Genomic DNA, 8,943 nt, shown 5'->3' on the forward strand with positions numbered 1-8,943 from the left:
TTACTAGTAATGGCGGCGATTAGCGATTTTTTTTCGGTACGACATTATGGCAGACACTTCGGACACTTTTGGGACCATTGGCATTTTTATAGCGATCAGTGCTATAAAAATGCATTGGATTACTATAAAAATGCCACTGGCAGTGAAGGGGTTAACACTAGGGGGCGGGGAAGGGGTTAAGTATGTCCCTGAGTGTGTTCTAACTGTGGGGGGGGGGTGGCCTCACTAGGGGAAACACTGATCCTCTGTTCATACATTGTATGAACAGAAGATCAGCATTTCCCCCCTGACAGGACCGAGAGCTGTGTGTTTACACACACAGCTCCCATTCCCCGCTCTGTAACGAGCAATCGCGGGTGCCCGGCGGCGATCGCGCCCGCCGGGCACACGCACGGGAGTCGGGGGCGAGCGGGGGGCGCGCACGCGCCCCTAGTGGCCGCTCTAAGAGCCGATGTTATACTACAGGCTCTCGCCCAGGAGAGCCGACCTGCCGCCGTAGAATGACGGCGGCTGGTCAGCTAGTAGATAAAAAGATGAGAGAGGCCTGTAATTGTCATCATAGGTAGACCTCAACTATGAGAGACAAAATGTGGAAATAAATCCAGACAATCACATTGTATGATTTGGAAAGAATTTATTTGCAAATTATGGTGGAAAATAAGTATTTGGTCTCCTCTACAAACAAGCAAGATTTCTGGCTCTCACTGACCTGTATCTTCTTCTTTAAGAGGCTCCTCTGTCCTCCACTCATTACCTGTATTAATGGTACCTGTTTGAACTTGTTATCAGTATAAAAGACACCTGTCTTTCCAAAAGGGTTGTATTCGAGGGAAATCCCACCATATGTGGAGGAGTGTTCCTTTGACAAGTTTACATCTCCAACAAAGAGGACTAGAATCAGGATTAAACTTATGAATTATGTCAGGAGTTTTATACCATCTAGAGCAGTGGTTCTCAACCTGGGGGTCGGGACCCCCTCTGGGGTCAAATGATGATTTGCCAGGGGTCCCCAAATCCTGGGATGTTCCTGAAGCCCACGCTGCTCTCCCAGCCTTTTTTTTTGTGGCCACCCAGCTGGGCTGTTCCTGGAGCCCGCGGCCGCCCACTCAGCCTTTTCGCAGCCGCCCATTCAGTTCACGGCATGACTGGGGGACAGAGACTAGAGGTCAGTTGACTGGTGAGGAATGTGAAGTCGGAGGGGCTGGAGGAGATCCTATCTCTCGGTTTTGGCATAGGTGCCACTGCTACGAGATGCCAAACAGTCAGAGACACAGTGAGTAACACTACCTGTGATTAGAGTTGCCATTAAAAGTCCCCACTACAGTTCTCAGATCAGCAGATGAACTTGATCAGGAGCACCTAAGTTGGCTGATCAGAACTACCAGCATTGCCACTCATCCGAACTCCCTGCCAGCACTGCCACTCATCCGAACTCCCTGCCAGCACTGCCACTCATCCGAACTCCCTGCCAGCACTGCCACCCATCCCAACTCCCCGCCAGGACTGCCACTCATCCCAACTCCCCACCAGGACTGCTAACTCATCCCATCCCCCACCAAGGAGTAAGGGAAGGAATGGAAATAGAGAATACATGGAAGGTAGAGGAAAAGAGGGGGAGGAACAAAGAAAAGGGGAGAGAAAGAATAAGAGAAAGATGGCTAGAGAGAGGGATGGGGGGGGGGGGGGGGAAAAGAAATTTGCATAGAGAGAGAAAAAAGGGAAAGAAAGGAGAACAAAGAGAGTGGTGCATCCCAAAATGTACCATAAGGGGTTTAAATTCTGTACGAGTGGAGGGGACTCAGGAAGGGCTAAATGTCCATGGGTTAGGGGCGCAAATTACTTGTCTTGCCTTGGGTGCTGACAACCCACGCTACAACAATAATTTTACTGTTAGGGGTCCCCACAACTTGGGAAATTTTATCAAGGGGTCGCGGCATTAGAAAGGTTGAGAACCACTGATCTAGAGTACATCTTAAAACCATTTTCTTGAGTTAAAACATTTAAGGAACCTTTGTGAATGTAAGTGAAGATACGTTCCCAATCAATTCTAGAAAGGTTTAAGTTAAGTTCACTTTCCCATCTTTGGCAAGTCTTATCTTTCACAGGATCACAGTCATCAAAAAGTAGGGCATACATGGTCGAAATTGTGTGTCTGTGTGGTTCCGAACTAGTGCAAATGTTTTCAAAGGGTGTTAGATCTCTGTACCGTTGAGAAGGTGAATCAGAACCAAGTAGGATGTTTTTAATCCGAGTATATTTGGAGGAAGGGAATATTTCTATCAGGGTTTTGAGCAATCAAGTCGTCGAAGGAAATTAAATTGACCTTCTCAAAGAGAGATTTAGCTCTGATAGAGGGAGTGGAGGGCGAATCACGTATGTCAGGTTCTGAGATCCTCAAGGGGAAGTCTGGGTTACAGTCTATTGGAGTAATGGGTCCAGGGGATGAGGCAATATTACATTTCTTACAAAGTAATCAAAAAATTAAAAGTGTAGGGCCGGTAAGGGGATGAGTTTTATATCGACTAGGAATTTTGCGAGGGCCAATCCATGGTAGATGACGTATTGGTATATCAGATATTGCTGCCTCTAGGTCTATCCAAGCTTTGGTGGTAGCGTGTAGATGATAGTACATCGCCTTATCTCACACACAACGACTTTTAAACCAGATTTTACTCCTGCCCAATACTTATTACACCACACCTCCCTACCTATTTCAATTTATAAGAAATCACTCATTATACAACTAATGCTGCTAAACTGTGTATACCTATACATTGGAGAGATAGTTCTCCTCCAGGTATTTCCGAATGGTTAAAGAAAGTCCAAAAAATTGCAGAAATGGAAGGATTGATTAATCTAACTTATGGGGTACACGTCTGGCACTGCAGAAACTGAGTCCCTGGCGGCGTAGTGTGTTACTGATGGTAGCCTTTGTTACGTTGGTCCTAGCTCTCTGCAGGTCATTCAATAGGTCCCCCTGTGTGGTTCTGGGATTTTTTGCTCACCGTTCTTGTGATCATTTTGACCCCACGGGGTGAGATCTTGTGTGGAGCCTCAGATCGAGGGAGATTATCAGTGGTCTTGTATGTCTTCCAGTTTCTAATTTTTGCTCCCACGGTTGATTTTCTCAAGCTGCTTGTCTATTGTAGATTCAGTCTTCCCGGCCTGGTGCAGGTCTACAATTTAGTTGCTGGTCCTTCGACGGCTCTTTGGTCTTCACCATAGTGGAGTTTGGAGTGTGATTGTTTGAGGTTGTTTCCACATTTTGTCTCTCATAGTTGAGGTATACCTATGATGACAATTACAGGCCTCTCTCATCTTTTTAAGTGGGAGAACTTGCACAATTGGTGGCTGACTAAATACTTTTTTGCCCCACTGTAAACACTTGGTAGATGACAAAGGATTCCCACAATGGGTTAGCTCAGTGGTTAGTAGATAGTATAGAACAGCCTTTCTCAACCTTTTCAACACAGAGGAACCCTAGAAATAACTTTCTGGTCTCAGGGAACCTCTGCTAAAAATTATTATACATACACATTTGTGTGATGGTCAGTGGGAAGAATGTTCCTTACATTTGTGATCATTGGGAAGAATTGCCCCCCTTACAGATAGCTACAAAAATCAATGGTGTCGGTGGGAACCTATCTGGGAGGCAGAAATTGCTCATTGCTCAAGGAGCCCCTAGCAACCTTTGGAGGAGCCCTGGCTGAGAAACCCTGGTCTGAAGCAGTGGACTCCAAACTGCGGACCTGAGGCCAGAAGTGGCCATTTACTTGCCTCTGTCCAGCCCTTGGGGCACTATTCCATCCACAACTGACACTAATGATGGGGCACTATTCCTCTTACTGACACCAAGGATAGAAAGCTATTCCTCCCACTGATATCAACAAAAGGGCACTATTCATCCACTAAAACCAATGATCAGGCATAGTTTACTTCCACTGATGCTTGGGCATTTTCTACTGCCACTGGCTACAGTCAAGCCTCCATAATGTCTGAGGGACAGTAAACTGGCCTTTTGTTTAGAAAGTTTGCAGACCCCTGGTCTCCAAACTGTGGCCCTGGAAGATTCGGAAGATTTGTGCACCATTGTTGGTGTCAGTGAATGAAACATTGTCCCAAACGCCGGATAAAGGCAAGCCAAGAGCCACATCCGGCCCTTGGGACAATGTTTCATTCACTGACACAAACAATGGTGCACAAATCTTCCGAATGACACCAACAATGGGGCACAGCTCCTCCCAATGACACCAGTGATGGGGCACAATTCCTTCTAATGACACCAACAATGGAGCACAATTCCTCCCAATGACACTAATGATGGAGCACAATTCCTCCCAGTGACATTAACAATGGGGCCCAATGACAACAATGATAGGGCATGATTCGGATGATTTGCCTGCCTTTATCCAGCCCTTAAAACAATGTTTCATCCACAGACACCAACAATGGTGCCCAAATCTTCCAAATGACACCAACAACGAGACACAATACCTCTTATTGACACCAACAACGAGGCACGATACCTTTCAATGACCCCAACAATGGGGCTCAATACCTGCCAATGACCCCAACAACTAGGCACAATACCTCCCAATGACGCCAACAACGAGGCTGGCCAAAGTCCGGTCCCTCTACTCCCGCTGGCCAAAGTCCGGTCCCTCTAAAATTGAAAAGGACAGTAAACTCGCCCTTTGTTTAGAAAGTTTGAAGACCCCTGGTCTAGAGGATAACACCGTTCCAAGTGCCCATGTCCTCCATGCAGTCTCAAAAAAATCCTAGTTGCTTTCCCACCCGTGTGCCCTTACGCATTCCACTGAGTATCAAAGGAATGACTGCCCCACACCGATGATGTCACTGAAATAAAAGCAACTTTATTGCAGATCCAACAAGCTGTCAAAACATCCTGCGTTTTTTCGCGTAAGGCTGCCCCTGCTATTAGCAGGGGCAGCCAATGTTACGTATACCCGTCGTTCCCACGTCGCAAAATTTCAAATTTACGTAGTTTGCGTAAGTGATTCGTGAATGGCGCTGGACGCCATTCACGTTCACTTTGAAGCAAATGACGTCCTTGCGACGACGGAGCTAATTTAAATGATTCCCGCCCCCTACGGATCATTTAAATTGCGCGCGGTTACGCCGGGCATTTTGCCGGCGCGCCCACGCAATTTACGGAGCTACTGCTCCGTGAATCAAGGGCAGCGCAGTAAATTTGCGGGGGCGCAGGGCAAAAACGTTGCCCTGCGCCTCCGTAAAAAATGTGCAAATGTACCTGAATCTAGCCCCCTGTCTTTGAGCTGCTCCGTGTTTCACTCATTTAGACTTTAACATAGAGACCAGTGATTCTCAACCTGGGGTAGGCATGCCACCCATACAGTTAGTATTTGATCCCCTGCTGATTTTGTGCATTGCTTTTAATTAGTTGGCCAAAGGAACCCATTTGGTATCATTGTCTTCTGCCTTACAACCATCCATTTTCATTTTTCAGCAGAGCTATTAAGGTCACCCAAGGTCGGACCAGCAATACATTGGAATCAGCTAAGGGTGTTTTTTTTCTGAACTAGTTTCCATCTGTAATGTTATGACAGGACAAAAGCAAAGATTTCTGTGAAAATGTTCTAACTTGTCACGAGAAACACTACAATTTTTTAATCTTTTGGTTTATTAAACAGGAAGTGTGTTGGGACGGGATCTATAAATACATGCTCTCCAGAGGGCGGGCTCACACTGTTGTACTCGGAACGACTGCTTCTTCTCATGAAAACCCATTTACAAATCTCGTTAGTCCATCCAGCAATGTATATTAGAACAATTAGACAAGCTGTAACGAGATGTAATCTTCGTCACCTCAACCTCCCAGGAGACTCGAAGGGTCAGTCACTTCTAATGAGCCACAACCCGGGAATAGAACACCATCCAATAACAGAAAATGTGCGTCTTCTCTGCACATAATTACACAACTCTCTGCACATAATTACACAACTTGTGCCATGAAAAATATACTGTATGCAGAAAGCCCCTAGGTGTAACGCAACATCTATTCACGAAAGTCAAGTCCACGTGTCTCGAGTCCCCCTAGGGCAGTGGTTCTCAACCTGGGGGTCAAATGAAGATTTGCCAGGGGTCACCGAATCCTGGGCTGTTCATGAAGCTCCCACCGCTTTCCCAGCCTTTTTCGCTGCCGCCCATTCAGTTCATGACATGGCTGGGAGGCAGAGACTAGAGGTCAGCTGACTGGTGAGGAACGTGAAGTAGGAGGGGCTGGAGGAGACCCCATCTTCTGATTTTTCCATAGGTGTCACTACTACGAGACACCACAAAGTTGGAGACACAGGGCCAAATCCTCAAAAGGAGATACGCAGGCGGAACTGCTGTTTAGCCTGCGTATCCCTGTGCCTATCTTTGGAACTGATCCTCAGACGCAGTTTTCCAAAGATAGGCAGAAGATCCGACATCTGTAAGAGACTTACACTGTCGGATCTTAGGATGCAGTACCGCATCCGCCGCTGGGGGCATTTCGTGTCGAAATGCCGCTTTGCGTATGCAAATGAGGACTTACGGAGATCCACAAAGCTTTTCAGCTTTGTGTTTTCTGCATAAGTTTACGTTTAGCATACGTAAAATTAGTTCTGCTTTTACAAAGTGTAAACTAGTAACACCTTGTAAAAACAGACCTTTTTTTCGATCGCCGCGATTTTTTTTAAATTTTGAATTTTTTTTCCCGGTGCGTAACTTTTTTTTTTTACCCGACGCAACTTTATTGTCCCGTCGCAATCCACAAAGCCCGGCGTAACATAATTTCGCGCGCTGCCCGTCGGGAAAATGACGTCACGAGCATGCGCAGTACGGCCGGCGCGGGAGCGCGCCTCATTTAAATTGTCATCGCCCCCTGCAGAAGAGGACCGCCTTGCGCCGGAGACATTTAAGTTACACAGCCTGAAATTTCTAGGTAAGTGCTTTGTGGATCGGGCACTTAGGTAGAAATTTTAAGTCAGTGTAACTTAAATGGGAAAAGATAAGTTAGGCAGGATTTTTGAGGATTTGGCCCACAGTGAGTAGCATTATCTGTGTTTATAGTTGCCATTAAAAGTCCCCACTACAGTTCTCAGATCAGCAGATGACCATGATCAAGAGCACCTAAGTTGGTTGATCAGAACTCCCCCCAGCACTGCCACTCATCCTATAGAGAATATATGGAAGGATATAGAAGAAAGAAACTATGTAACTATGTTACAACCAAAAATGTAAATATATTTTATTGGGATTTTATGTGATAGACCAACACAAAGTGGCACATAATTGTGAAGTGGAAGAAAAATTATAAATGGTTTTCATTTTTTTTTTACAAATAAGTGAAAAGTTTGGTGTACATTTGTATGGCGCCCCCCCGAAGTCAATACTTTGTATAACCGCCTTTCTCTGCAATTACGGCTGCAAGTCTTTTTGGAGATGTCTCTATCGGCTTTGCGCTTCTACAGCTCCAGTCTTCTTCTTTGTAAAATATCTCAGGCTCTGTCAGATTGGATGGAGAGCGTCTGTGATCAGCAATTTTCATGTCTTTCTACAGATTCTCAATGGGATTTAGGTCTGGACTTTGACTGGGCCATTCTAACACATGAATATGATTTGATTTAAACTAGGGCTGTTACTGATCAAAATTTTTGTAATTTTTGTGTTCGATTAATCGTTTTTTTTTATTTTTATCGATTAATCGACTAATTTCGATTAATTATAACGCACATACAGGTCCAACTACTTTTAGCAAAAGCAGTCATAAAAACATGTAGCTAAGTACGATACTGGTATAAAAATGTGTACAACGATACCACTGCTAAATCCATATGCGGAGAGGTTAACATCAGTCCGTCGGGACGTAGATGTCCCATGAAGGGAACTTTCACAACTCCCAGTGAATCCCAGATTGATAGAGGGAAGTGTAACAGCCCTTGCGTGTGGCAGATAGTAAGATCCTGCCGGCATGCAGATATAAAGGCACAGCAAAGGAGCCCTTCAGATGAACACGGCAAGCCCTGCCGGTGTCCGTGACGTCACCGGCTCTCCGACGGTACTCCCTGAAGTCGGCGGAGAGGTGAGTACCAATCAAAATAATTTTGATCGATCAAAAAAATAAAAGATTAATTAATAGTTCATTTCCACAGCCCTAGTTTAAACCATTCCATTGTAGCTCTGGCTGTATGTTTAGGGTCGTTGTCCTGCTCTGACCAGCTTCCCTGTGCCTGCTGAAGAAAATCATCCCCACCACATGATGCTGCCACCACTATGTTTCACGGTGGGGATGGTGTGTTGAGGGTTTTCCCGGTGGGGATGGTGTGTTGATGGTGATGTGCAGTGTTAGTTTTCCACCGCCATACCTATTTTCTTTTAGACCAAAAAGTAACATTTTGGTCTCATCTGACCAGAGCACCTTCTTTCACAATTGTTGTGTCCCCCACGTGGCTTCTCACAAACAGAAAATGGAACTTCTTACGGCTTTTTTTTTTCCCCAACAAGGACTTTCTTCTTGTCACTCTTCCATAAAGGGCAGATTTGTGGAGAGACCACTAATAGTTGTCCTGTGGACAGATTCTCCCCCCTGAGCTGTGGATCTCTGCAGCTCCTCCAGAGTTACCATGGACCTCTTGGCTGCTTCTCTGACGAATGCTCTCCTTGCCCGGCCTGGTCAGTTTAGGTGGACGGCCATGTCCTGGTAGGTTTGCAAGTTGTGCCATACTTTTTGCATTTTTGGATGACGGATTGAACAGAGCTCCGCGAAATGTTCAAACCTTGGGATATTTAAATGTTTTTTAATAAGCTAACCCTGCTTTAAACTTCTCCACAACTTTATCCCTGACCTGTCTGGTGTGTTCCTTAGTGTTCATAATGCCATTTGTTCACTAATGTTTTCTAACAAACCTGAGGGCTTCACAAAACAGCTGTATATTA

This window comes from Rana temporaria, chromosome 10 (assembly GCF_905171775.1).
Source record: "Rana temporaria chromosome 10, aRanTem1.1, whole genome shotgun sequence".
NCBI classification, from domain to species: domain Eukaryota; kingdom Metazoa; phylum Chordata; class Amphibia; order Anura; family Ranidae; genus Rana; species Rana temporaria.